This window comes from Garra rufa, chromosome 6 (genome assembly GCF_049309525.1).
Source record: "Garra rufa chromosome 6, GarRuf1.0, whole genome shotgun sequence".
In the NCBI taxonomy this organism is placed as follows: domain Eukaryota; kingdom Metazoa; phylum Chordata; class Actinopteri; order Cypriniformes; family Cyprinidae; genus Garra; species Garra rufa.
The window spans coordinates 48,997,275-49,010,245 of record NC_133366.1 but is presented as its reverse complement, the minus strand read 5'-3'; the positions used below and the strand labels follow the sequence as shown (position 1 = coordinate 49,010,245).

At 35.4% G+C, this 12,971-nt stretch overlaps 1 protein-coding gene across 1 annotated transcript in view; it reads left to right on the top strand.

Moving 5' to 3' along the window:
* The window catches only part of pard3ba (par-3 family cell polarity regulator beta a), a 250,801-nt gene that overhangs the window by 69,561 nt on the left and 168,269 nt on the right, over window positions 1-12,971 (top strand). The window lies entirely within an intron of this gene.

Sequence of the window (12,971 nt, the reverse complement as noted above, 5' to 3'; positions counted from 1 at the left end):
CAATATAAAATATCAAACGATTAAGGCAGTACAGTTATAAAAACAAAGAAAGAAAGAAAGTATACTTTGAAAGTTTAGTATACATTGTAATAAATTTGCAAATTTGCATTGCATGTGCTTTACTTGAAGGGGTCCTATTATGCTTTTTCACTTTTTGAACTTTAGCCAGTGTGTGGTGTGTATGTTTGGGCATAAAAACATCTACAAAGTTACAAATCTCAAAGTCCACTCCAAAGGGAGATATTTAGTTTAAAAAAAAATCCCTTTTCAGGAACTACAACGAACGGCTCCTTTGGACTACAGCGTTTGATTTCCGGATGTTATGATTTCACAACACAGTCCATTAGAATATCATTCAAATAAATCCCGCCTACGGAAATTCGAATCGTTGGCGGGTGGGGAGGGACTTTAGCGATGTAGCGTGGACAGCCACTTCTGGGATGCTTCAGCGAGCCACAGGGCAGCTTGTATAAATGCAAGCATTGTCTAAAGTGTCCGCAAACTGCTCCGGTAGCCATGCTGGAGCCACGCTGTAGATGTGCAGTGTGTGGTAAGAGATTTATTCATCATAGATGTAGATAGATTCACTATTCTTATGCTGGAGCTGGTTTCGAGCATGTAAATAATTAAATAAATGAGCACAATAATGATAATATCATGTATTGGCGATCACGCAGGCTGACGATAGGACCAACACTTTTTTGTATTGTAGCGTATTATTTACTCACCCTCCATGCATCCTAGGTGTATATGACTTCCTTTTTTCAGACGAATGCAATTGGAGTTACATTAAAAATTATTCTGGCACTCCAAAGCTTTAGACCAGCATAGACTAGTGTTTCTCTCCATCAGTCCAAAGCAGTCCAACAGTCAAGTGCATCAGTCCATAATAAAAAGTCCCTCACATCGCTTTGGAGGGGTCAGTAAAAGCCTCCTTTAGTGATCTGATGTGTTTTGGTAAGAAAAATATCCATATTTAAAACGTAAGAATCACTTTAATCTAGCTTGCACTAACAGTTGTACACAGAACTAGCTGCTTTGGCAAGGGGCGTGGCAGGACTGAAACGCTGTCTAAGCTGTTCGCCAATCGCAACGCAGTGGGACTGCTAACCAATCACAACACATTTCGTTCTTTCGGAAGACGGGCCTTCATCAAACCTGGAACTAATCGAGCCATTTGTGCCAGCTTGGAGAGAAAGCTATTGTTAAAATGTAAATTATGTGAAAAATAATAAGTTTTTCAAACCACTAAGCATGAGAGCATGTACTAGTGCACCCCAAAACAAAATAAAGACTTGTAAAAGAGCATAATAGGACCCCTTTAATTTTTGCCCTTTTCAATTAGTATATTTTTATTTATCTCTCTTTTTTAGAATCTGAAATAAAAGACATTGTCCGATAAGAGAGATCTCTGATTGAAGTCCTTGAAACTCAAAAAAAGTAGTGCTTGAAAAGTCCTTGAAAGTCCTGGAATTTATTTGACAGTATCTGCATGAACACTGTTATAAGCTTTTTAAAATTTCTAATTAAAAAAACAGATTAAGAACAAGTAGAATAGGAGTAAGTTCCCAATCAAATTAAATCTGTATTAACTAAATTAATTTGTACTACAGAGGCGGCACAGAGAAACACAAAAGGGGCTTTTAGGTGTATTTTCAGATGTTAAATGAGGATTAGAAGTGGCATGCATGCAATCAAATTCATAAATTCATCTTGAGATTAATGTTTTAAATATAAAGTTTTGAATATAGAAATATTAATGATTTAAATAACTCAAAAGATACTTTAAAAATTAAACTAAAACTGCCAGTTGGTGGCAGCAAGTCACTGATTTAATTACTGAATCATTCATTCATTTGATTCGTTTGAACAGCCGATTCATTCAGGAATAAAGCAAGTGACTGTCTTTATGAATTGTAAATTGATTCATTGACTCACTAGATTTGTTTAAAAACGCATGTTTATTCATAAACGAAACACCGCTGTGTTTGAATGAAGATGCACAGCGGCTCAGTTGTGACTTGTTTCAGACTATTTTTGACGATGAAATAGAGCAAAATCAAGCAATAGTGTTATAGTATGACAGTGTAAGTCACTTAATAATAACTTCTGGTTTATTTAACTGTTGTATTAAATCAATCTCATTTACAAACTCCCTTAAAAATCATTAAAAGCTGTCACTCATCTTAGCTCATTATAATCAATGAAGCTCTCTGCACTGCACAACGAATCTCTTATTTACACTCTCTACACTTTGTTTATGAAAGGATTTGTCAGATATGTCAAAGTTGCAAAAACACGTAGAAACCTTTACAGCTCCCCTCAGTGCAAAACCGAAATATGCTGATCGGGTCAGTTGCGCTGGTGCTCCTAAATACTTTTTCAAAGTCGCACGCAATAGTTTTCAGTCACAAAATGCCCACTCAGATTAAAAGAAAAAAGATACTGGTACATTTATCTAAACTTTCTCACATAAGTGAACTCAACTCAGGCTTGAAAAGAGTTTTGGTTTCTGTCTAGGTCTCTTGCGTTGGCCTTATTTGCCTTAAACGCACATCCGCATTCACATACAAAGAAATGTAGTCCAATAGTTCAATTTGAAGATGGCCCTAATGAGTTGAAATATAAACTCAAAAAGTAATACCAACGGCTTTCCTAATGAACTAGCTACTACAGCAGACGTGTTAAAGCTTGCTTTTGGTTCCAGTGCCAAAAAGAGGACTCCTGGGACACACTGACTTTACCTGAATCAGAGTTTCTATGCTTGTGTGATCATACCGAAAGGCTTTTTGATGATTTCTAGTAGCAGTCTGAAGGATATGAGCAGTCTTTGCTGATGGAAGTGTCTGTTTGACAGAGAAAATGGAAACTTTTTTCAGTCACTCTGCTTGATTTTTTTGTTCTCTCTCAGTGCTCTTTATCTTTTCAGGGTCAGGCTTGCTCTTTCTGTTAATTGTGGCTGGCAGAAGTCTTCAGTATTATGTTCTGTCGCTTTTACCAGTGCATGCAAGATAATTAGTTCTCGTTAGTGTTTTGGAAGTTGCTTTAAAACTGTACTTGACATTTGCCTTGACACCTGTGCTTACTTGAAAACTTGACATCGTACAAGCCACTCATATTTTAAAAAGTATATGTAATAACCACAACTGTTTATTTGATCAACAATATAGTAATATTGTGAAATATTTTTGTTATTTAAAATAATAGTTTACTATATGAATATATTTTAAATGTAGTTCATTCCTGTGATGCAAAGCTGAATTTTCTGCATTATTACTCCTGTCTTCGGGTGTCACATCATTATAATAAGCTGATTTGCTGCTCAAGAAACATTTCTTATTATTAGCAATGTTAGAAACATTTTTAGAGAATGATATTTTGTTTATTGATTCTTTGAATATAAACTTCAAAAGAACAGCATTTATAACAAACATTTTGAGCATTATTTTTTCTAAAGCGTCCTTGCTGATTAAAAACAACCTGTTACTACCCTAAAAATATTGTTAGCACTAAGTTTCTTGCAGTTGAAGGAAGCAATATCTTTTAAATTATGTGAGTATTTTATTTTATTTTATTTTATTTTATTTTATTTTATTTTATTTTATTTAAGCAGACCAGTATTTATCTTAAAAAAAGGCTAAATGCAACTAATATCTTTAATTTATGTGACTATTTTTATTTATTAATTTAATTTAATTTAAATTTATTTTTTAATTTAAAAAAAATTAATTATTTTTAATTAATTAATTTGTAATTTAATTTAATTAAATTTTATTTCAAGCATACCAGTTCATATCTAGGCAAAAAAAAAAAAAAAAAAGGGCTAAATGCAACTAATAAAGAAAGAGGCGAAGAATTTATGTGTGTGCAGACCTTTTGTGAAACTGGCAGAGATTTTGCTTTTACTTTGTACACACAAAGCAGCACTTGTACTCAAATATAGGTGAATGATATACATACAATATAGTCTATTCTTGGGCTATGGTTAGACGTCTAACCCTGAATTTGGGACAGCCCAAATTCAGTCTTGTTTTAGCCTAGACCCATATTCACTTTCTATTAGACCTTTACATGTAGTCGTTCAATAGTGGTCTAACTGATGTCTAGTCTATTCTTGGGCTATACTTAGACGTCTATAAAATTTTCACTGACAGCCCAAATTCAGTCTTGTTTTAGCCTAGACCCATATTCACTTTCTATTAGACCTTTACATGTAGTCGTTCAATAGTGGTCTAACTGATGTCTAGTCTATTCTTGGGTAGGGCTGGGCGATATGGCAAAAATGTAATCTCAATAATTTTTTCCCCATATTGAACGATAACGATATATATTTCGATATAAGCTGTTGATGTTGCCAGCTTTAAAATAGTATCCCAACAATGACTAAAGCCACAAAAATGAAAGGGTTCATTAAATTACATTTAAAGTATAGTTTATTAACAAAAAACAGATTACAGATTTGGCCTTAAAAATTAAAACAACTTACTAAAATAAATTAAAAAAATAAAAGTTGTGACAGAGTATGGTAAATAAGAGTAAATGTACAAAATGTAAACATAAAATTATTGTAAAAACATAATTTGTAACACAATTATTTATTTATTTATTATTATTATTAACACAATTGTTTATTTTCTCTATTATAGGTTGAGCTATTTAAATTAGAGGCAACCACTGCATTTTGAAACAATCTACAGTATAAATAACAAAAAATTACGACACGGTTCTTTCTTAATCGTATTAAGTGCAGACAATTCAGCCATAATCAAAGTAGGTTACTCTCTAAATATTCAAAGTGCAAATAGAGACGGATATTTCAAGCATGATACAGAGCTATAGACATACACAACCTATCATGGCCTACATACTAATAACAGCCTAGATATGTCATGTAGCCTAATTTGCGTGCATTGGGGGGATTAAAATTGCTTTTGAATGCGCGTGCGTTTTTTGCTTTCGGTTTCAGTTTTAACAATCGCGCCAAACTCTCAGCTGAGCTAAGAGTCACTTTTCAGGTAGCCAAACCACTTATATAACGGAATTCGTGCTACCTTTTTTGTCGACAATTTCAACATCTTTGGATAATAACTCGAAGTTAGTTTCACTTTCGTCGCTGCTTCTTCTCTCTTTTTTTGTCGTCCTGGTGTTAAGTTTGCTTCGCAAAGTGCGGTAGGAAATGAACTTTGTACTTTGACGTGCACACGCACGCTGTACGCTGATTGGCTGTTGTCGCATATTTCTACTGTGTGATTGGCTCTTAGATTAATCCATATCGAGCAAAAAATGTCTAGAGCCTATCATCGTTATTAACATAAATTTTATCGCGATTCGATATGATATCGTTTATCGGCCCAGCCCTATTCTTGGGCTATACTTAGACGTCTATAAAATTTTCACTGACAGCCCAAATTCAGTCTTGTTTTAGCCTAGACTCATATTCACTGTCTATTAGACGTATACATGTAGTCGTTCAATAGTGGTCTAACTGATGTCTAGTCTATTCTTGGGCTATACTTAGACGTCTATAAAATTTTCACTGACAGCCCAAATTCAGTCTTGTTTTACCCTAGACCCATATTCACTTTCTATTAGACCTTTACATGTAGTCGTTCAATAGTGGTCTAACTGATGTCTAGTCTATTCTTGGGCTATACTTAGACGTCTATAAAATTTTCACTGACAGCCCAAATTCAGTCTTGTTTTAGCCTAGACTCATATTCACTGTCTATTAGACGTATACATGTAGTCGTTCAATAGTGGTCTAACTGATGTCTAGTCTATTCTTGGGCTATACTTAGACGTCTATAAAATTTTCAATGACAGCCCAAATTCAGTCTTGTTTTAGCCTAGACCCATATTCACTGTCTATTAGACGTATACATGTAGTCGTTCAATAGTGGTCTAACTGATGTCTAGTCTATTCTTGGGCTATGGTTAGACGTCTATTAAATTTTCAATGACAGCCCAAATTCAGTCTTGTTTTAGCCTAGACCCATATTCACTTTCTATTAGACCTTTACATGTAGTCGTTCAATAGTGGTCTAACTGATGTCTAGTCTATTCTTGGGCTATGGTTAGACGTCTATTAAATTTTCAATGACAGCCCAAATTCAGTCTTGTTTTAGCCTAGACTCATATTCACTTTCTATTAGACCTTTACATGTAGTCGTTCAATAGTGGTCTAACTGATGTCTAGTCTATTCTTGGGCTATACTTAGACGTCTATAAAATTTTCACTGACAGCCCAAATTCAGTCTTGTTTTAGCCTAGACCCATATTCACTTTCTATTAGACCTTTACATGTAGTCGTTCAATAGTGGTCTAACTGATGTCTAGTCTATTCTTGGGCTATACTTAGACGTCTATAAAATTTTCACTGACAGCCCAAATTCAGTCTTGTTTTAGCCTAGACCCATATTCACTTTCTATTAGACCTTTACATGTAGTCGTTCAATAGTGGTCTAACTGATGTCTAGTCTATTCTTGGGCTATGGTTAGACGTCTATTAAATTTTCACTGACAGCCCAAATTCAGTCTTGTTTTAGCCTAGACTCATATTCACTTTCTATTAGACCTTTACATGTAGTCGTTCAATAGTGGTCTAACTGATGTCTAGTCTATTCTTGGGCTATGGTTAGACGTCTATTAAATTTTCAATGACAGCCCAAATTCAGTCTTGTTTTAGCCTAGACTCATATTCACTGTCTATTAGACGTATACATGTAGTCGTTCAATAGTGGTCTAACTGATGTCTAGTCTATTCTTGGGCTATACTTAGACGTCTATAAAATTTTCACTGACAGCCCAAATTCAGTCTTGTTTTAGCCTAGACCCATATTCACTTTCTATTAGACCTTTACATGTAGTCGTTCAATAGTGGTCTAACTGATGTCTAGTCTATTCTTGGGCTATACTTAGACGTCTATAAAATTTTCACTGACAGCCCAAATTCAGTCTTGTTTTAGCCTAGACTCATATTCACTGTCTATTAGACGTATACATGTAGTCGTTCAATAGTGGTCTAACTGATGTCTAGTCTATTCTTGGGCTATACTTAGACGTCTATAAAATTTTCAATGACAGCCCAAATTCAGTCTTGTTTTAGCCTAGACCCATATTCACTGTCTATTAGACGTATACATGTAGTCGTTCAATAGTGGTCTAACTGATGTCTAGTCTATTCTTGGGCTATGGTTAGACGTCTAACCCTGAATTTGGGACAGCCCAAATTCAGTCTTGTTTTAGCCTAGACCCATATTCACTTTCTATTAGACCTTTACATGTAGTCGTTCAATAGTGGTCTAACTGATGTCTAGTCTATTCTTGGGCTATGGTTAGACGTCTATTAAATTTTCAATGACAGCCCAAATTCAGTCTTGTTTTAGCCTAGACTCATATTCACTTTCTATTAGACCTTTACATGTAGTCGTTCAATAGTGGTCTAACTGATGTCTAGTCTATTCTTGGGCTATACTTAGACGTCTATAAAATTTTCACTGACAGCCCAAATTCAGTCTTGTTTTAGCCTAGACCCATATTCACTTTCTATTAGACCTTTACATGTAGTCGTTCAATAGTGGTCTAACTGATGTCTAGTCTATTCTTGGGCTATACTTAGACGTCTATAAAATTTTCACTGACAGCCCAAATTCAGTCTTGTTTTAGCCTAGACCCATATTCACTTTCTATTAGACCTTTACATGTAGTCGTTCAATAGTGGTCTAACTGATGTCTAGTCTATTCTTGGGCTATACTTAGACGTCTATAAAATTTTCACTGACAGCCCAAATTCAGTCTTGTTTTAGCCTAGACCCATATTCACTTTCTATTAGACCTTTACATGTAGTCGTTCAATAGTGGTCTAACTGATGTCTAGTCTATTCTTGGGCTATACTTAGACGTCTATAAAATTTTCACTGACAGCCCAAATTCAGTCTTGTTTTAGCCTAGACCCATATTCACTTTCCATTAGACCTTTACATGTAGTCGTTCAATAGTGGTCTAACTGATGTCTAGTCTATTCTTGGGCTATGGTTAGACGTCTATAAAATTTTCACTGACAGCCCAAATTCAGTCTTGTTTTAGCCTAGACCCATATTCACTTTCTATTAGACCTTTACATGTAGTCGTTCAATAGTGGTCTAACTGATGTCTAGTCTATTCTTGGGCTATGGTTAGACGTCTATTAAATTTTCAATGACAGCCCAAATTCAGTCTTGTTTTAGCCTAGACTCATATTCACTTTCTATTAGACCTTTACATGTAGTCGTTCAATAGTGGTCTAACTGATGTCTAGTCTATTCTTGGGCTATGGTTAGACGTCTATTAAATTTTCAATGACAGCCCAATATCAGTCTGGTTTTAGCCTAGACCCATATTCACTTTCTATTAGACCTTTACATGTAGTCGTTCAATAGTGGTCTAACTGATGTCTAGTCTATTCTTGGGCTATACTTAGACATCTATAAAATTTTCACTGACAGCCCAAATTCAGTCTTGTTTTAGCCTAGACCCATATTCACTTTCTATTAGACCTTTACATGTAGTCGTTCAATAGTGGTCTAACTGATGTCTAGTCTATTCTTGGGCTATGGTTAGACGTCTATTAAAATTTTCACTGACAGCCCACATTTTGCCTTGTTTTAGCCTAGACGTCAGGGGCTGTGTTTGCGCAAACGCACTGTATATGCACTACTCACTATACATCATATTTCTGCTTGAACACAGTTCAGTATATTCACGTAGTTGTATACAGCGAATGTTTTATAATGGATGCTCACGTGTTTTGAAGAAGTTTGTCAGGATCAGTGGTGTTTATATACATATGGGCATCAGACGCTCCAAAACACCCTTTTCTTTCTTCATCTGTGAAGAAAGAATACTTTATAATACTTTTAACAGACGATTACCTACACCCGACTTCACTGGAGCTATATTATACTCCATAAAAAATATTGGGCTGACGCTTTACTATTGGGGGCTCTGGCAGCTAACGTTAGCTATTAGGGCTGCAACAACGAATCGATAAAATCGATAAAAATCGATTACTAAAAGCGTTGGCAACGAATTTCATAATCGATTCGTTGTGTCGCGCGACGCAGAGACATTTGGTTGTTATTATATATATTTAAAAAAAAAAATTGAGCGCAGAGCGGAGTGGACACATTTGGTCTCTCTCCCGCACTGATGCCAGCAGAGTTCGGCACCTCATAAGCTGTGTTTCCATCCAAAAATGCGAATTTAACTTATACGCAAAACTGGAACATTTGAGCATAAAGCACCGTTTCTACATTATATATATATGCTGCCCCGATTTATATCAAACATGTTTGATATTTAAGCCTACTTTGGCTAGCGTACTTTCACAGCAGCCAATGCTCGATCGCAAAACAGCTGCTGTACGGGTCGTTGGATAGTGGAGATGGAGAAAACTACTTCTATAGTTTTTGTAACACTGTCTGTCTGTGTAATGTGTCGAAAACATACCACAACCGTAAGGAGAAAGAGGAGCTCTGCTGAGGTGAAATCGTCTCAGTTTTGAATAGGGCTGTGACGGTGGCACGTTGTTTTTTTTTTATATATAGCCTACACTTCAGTCAGCAAACAAGCAGCCTAAAAACGCTAAAATAAATCAAAGAAATAATATATTTAATTAAGAAAGTAGCCTAAGAGTATTAAATAGGCTATTAAACAAACATTCCTTGTAAAAATGTCCGACAGCTCATCAATTTTTGGCCGACTGAATTTGGCCGTCTTTTTTTCTCTTTCTCTTCCTCATTACACAGCTGCTATTTTTAATAGCAAAGTGATTACATTTATTTTCGTTCGTTTAGTTTATAAAGTTAATTTAGAGATATATTTGGAACACTTTTTGTTTGTTAAATTCAAGTTTTTGTTTTTTAAAGTTATACCTAGCAAACAGCGGCAGACAGATCAAAAGCCTGCTTAATTCATCGCGATTTAAATTAAAATCCATTGATATAAAAAACTTAAAACATATCACAATATTAGTTTAATCATTCAATCAAGATAATTCCAAAGTTTGTGCGGAGAGAAACGCGCTTTGCAGCGCATGGAGACTCCAGTGCAATGTGGAATTTCTTTTTTGCTCATAAAGGTAAGAGTAATTTACCACCCGGGCCGGAACTGTAAAGGGTCTACCTTAGTTTGTGTGTACTAACAGTATCAACTAAATGTGCTCTTAAAGAAAACAAACAGAATACGCTTGATATCTTTGGTTTAAACAGGAGCGCTTCACAATAATTAACCGAAACCCAGGTAATTGCCTCACAAACACAATATCTATAGAAAGCTTTAAATTATTATTTTACTATAAAACGAAATAATTAAAATCGAAAACAAAACTCTTTCATTAGCTAATCCATAAAGATGCATTAGGCATTAATGAGCAGATGGCAGGATCGTCAATTTCATCTTTGCAACACTGAATCAGAAAATACTAGTTTATTAATAAGTAATTCGAATATTTTCTTAATTTTTGCCTTGACACATTCATGGTAATTACTTTTGCTGGGGCTTTGAGGCCAGTTTTGCGTGCATTTGAATGCGGAACTCTTCCAGCTGGTCGCTGCTGATGGCAGGACACTAAACACCGCCATGGCAGAATGAATGTAGCAGAGAGTTAGTCAAGTTATCCCGTTCCAGCGTGCAAAGTCACATGACTTTTTTAATGCGCACTGAGGAATTTAATTTGAGAGGCTTCTTGAGGGAAATGCAGCATGTACACCACAGCAAGCCGCTGTCTTGACGGATAGTAATTTTAGTTTATTTAGTCTATATATTTGGCAGATGTAAAGCATACATGTGTATGTTTTTTGTGTTAGTCCATTTTTATTTTATTATTATTATTATAACAGTTCAAGGAGCAACATGTTCGTGCACTTTCTAAAGATTTTAGTTCTGTTTTTGAATAAAGGGTTGTAAATCCTTTTTTTTTATCCGATTCATCGATTAATCGAAAAAATAATCGACAGATTAATCGATTATTAAAATAATCGTTAGTTGCAGCCCTATTAGCTATAATGGATAATCAAATCTATTCAACGGCATCACCGAACTACAGACGGGCTTAGCTAACGTTACGTATTTAAATGGGTGAGCATGAGAAGAGAGACTACATAAATTCACTTGTGACTGAGTTTAAGATGTTAAATTAGTTATTTTACTCTAGAATAGACTAGACATCAGTTAGACCACTATTGAACGACTACATGTATACGTCTAATAGACAGTGAATATGGGTCTAGGCTAAAAAAACCTGTTGTTCGCCATGGCTGATAGAAGTCAGTCAGACTGGCGGCGGCAGTGGCGGGGAAACGTAGTGGGCGTGGTCACTAATCGAAAGTGACCAATAGAAAAGGCTTTTTATCCTGGTAGATAGAGACCGCCCACTGAGATACAGCTTTACTCGCAAGCAAAACTTTTCAACTTGCAAACAAAAATTTTAGACCCGCAAAAAAAGACAGCAGAAAAGAGAGCAACATTTGTGCTTTCGCAATGAAAAATGTTTGAAGTGCACAATAAAAAAAAAAAAGATTGTAAAAAAATTAACACACTGCAAATAATTTTGTTATCAATTTCTTTATTTCTGAGAGGTAAGAAGACTTTTTTTTGCAAAATAATTAGTTTTGCTCTTAAACACAGTATGTTTGTTTGAATAATAAAGACACAAAAATAACCCCATATTGTGAAAGAATCGTTTGAACAACTCAGTGATTCAATCATCAACACTGCTGCCACCTGCTGGCGGTTTTAAGTTTCCCGTCATGTTCCATTTTCCAACATATTTCTATATTCAGAGTTTTGTATTTAAAACATTAATCTTATAACATTATTTATGCAATTATAAGTACAGTATACATGTATAAATACCACATCTAAATGTCACTCCATGAAGCTTCTGTGCAGTGCTAAGATGAGTTTTGTTTACATGATTTCATGCACAACAATAGCCAGTCATTCATTCACATTAATGAAGTATTCAGAGAAAAATCTTGCCTGTTTTCATTTACATCTTTTTATTTATGAAATTTTTATTCATTTTGTAGAATTGAATTTTAAATGAACAGAATACTGCATGGTATCGTGATACTTCAGCTGGTATAGTATCGTAAATCATTTTTATGGTATCGTGACAACCATGGTACACACTGTCGTTCATTAGGGTGGATGAAATTTCTCAATACTGCATAGTTGTTAACATGTAAATGTAGAACAGTCATATGCTAATATGCTCATTAGTGTGGTTATACTGTTTCTGAATTAGTCATTTTTGCTGCATAGTATATTGTTTCTCATATTTCTTGGCTTCGTATAAATACGTGATACATAACACTGTGGTTTCTCATGGTTCAGCTCCTTTAATTATTTCACCAGCAGTGACCTTGTCACCGCCAGCATTCCACACATTTGTGTACTTCAGATCCATGAGATGTCACAGTGTCTCCAGCTTTATCTCAGAAGGTCTTGGAGATCCTCTTCAGTATGGAGGCCAAGGACATTCTGTTGTACAGTCCTGATATAAAACTCCCTCATTGCATTTTTCCGAGATTTTATTTTGTTCCTGTAAAAGACGGAGCTGATTTTGATGGAGCCAGCATCCTGTTCCCGTAGCCGTTTTCTGCTGAGTCTAGCGATGGCTCTAGCACTTTGGCTTTTGTCCCTCTTATGGAAACCAGACAAATGCGTGTGATGGGAGACGTTTGGCAGGACTGATGAATGTGTGTTGGGAAAGCTGCTCTGAATCACTCAGATGTCTTTGTGTTAGTGTTGCGTGAGGCTGCATTGTTGTGCTTTCATGTGGTGAGTTTAGTGTGATTTTAATTGTGTTTTATGATCCAGTGTGTGTCTGAAAAGGAAAAACCTTGCTGTGATTTTCAGCTAGTGTGTGACCAGCACTTGTCTTGTATGAAAAGATCAAATTCAATAATGGAAAGTGAGACATAAAATAA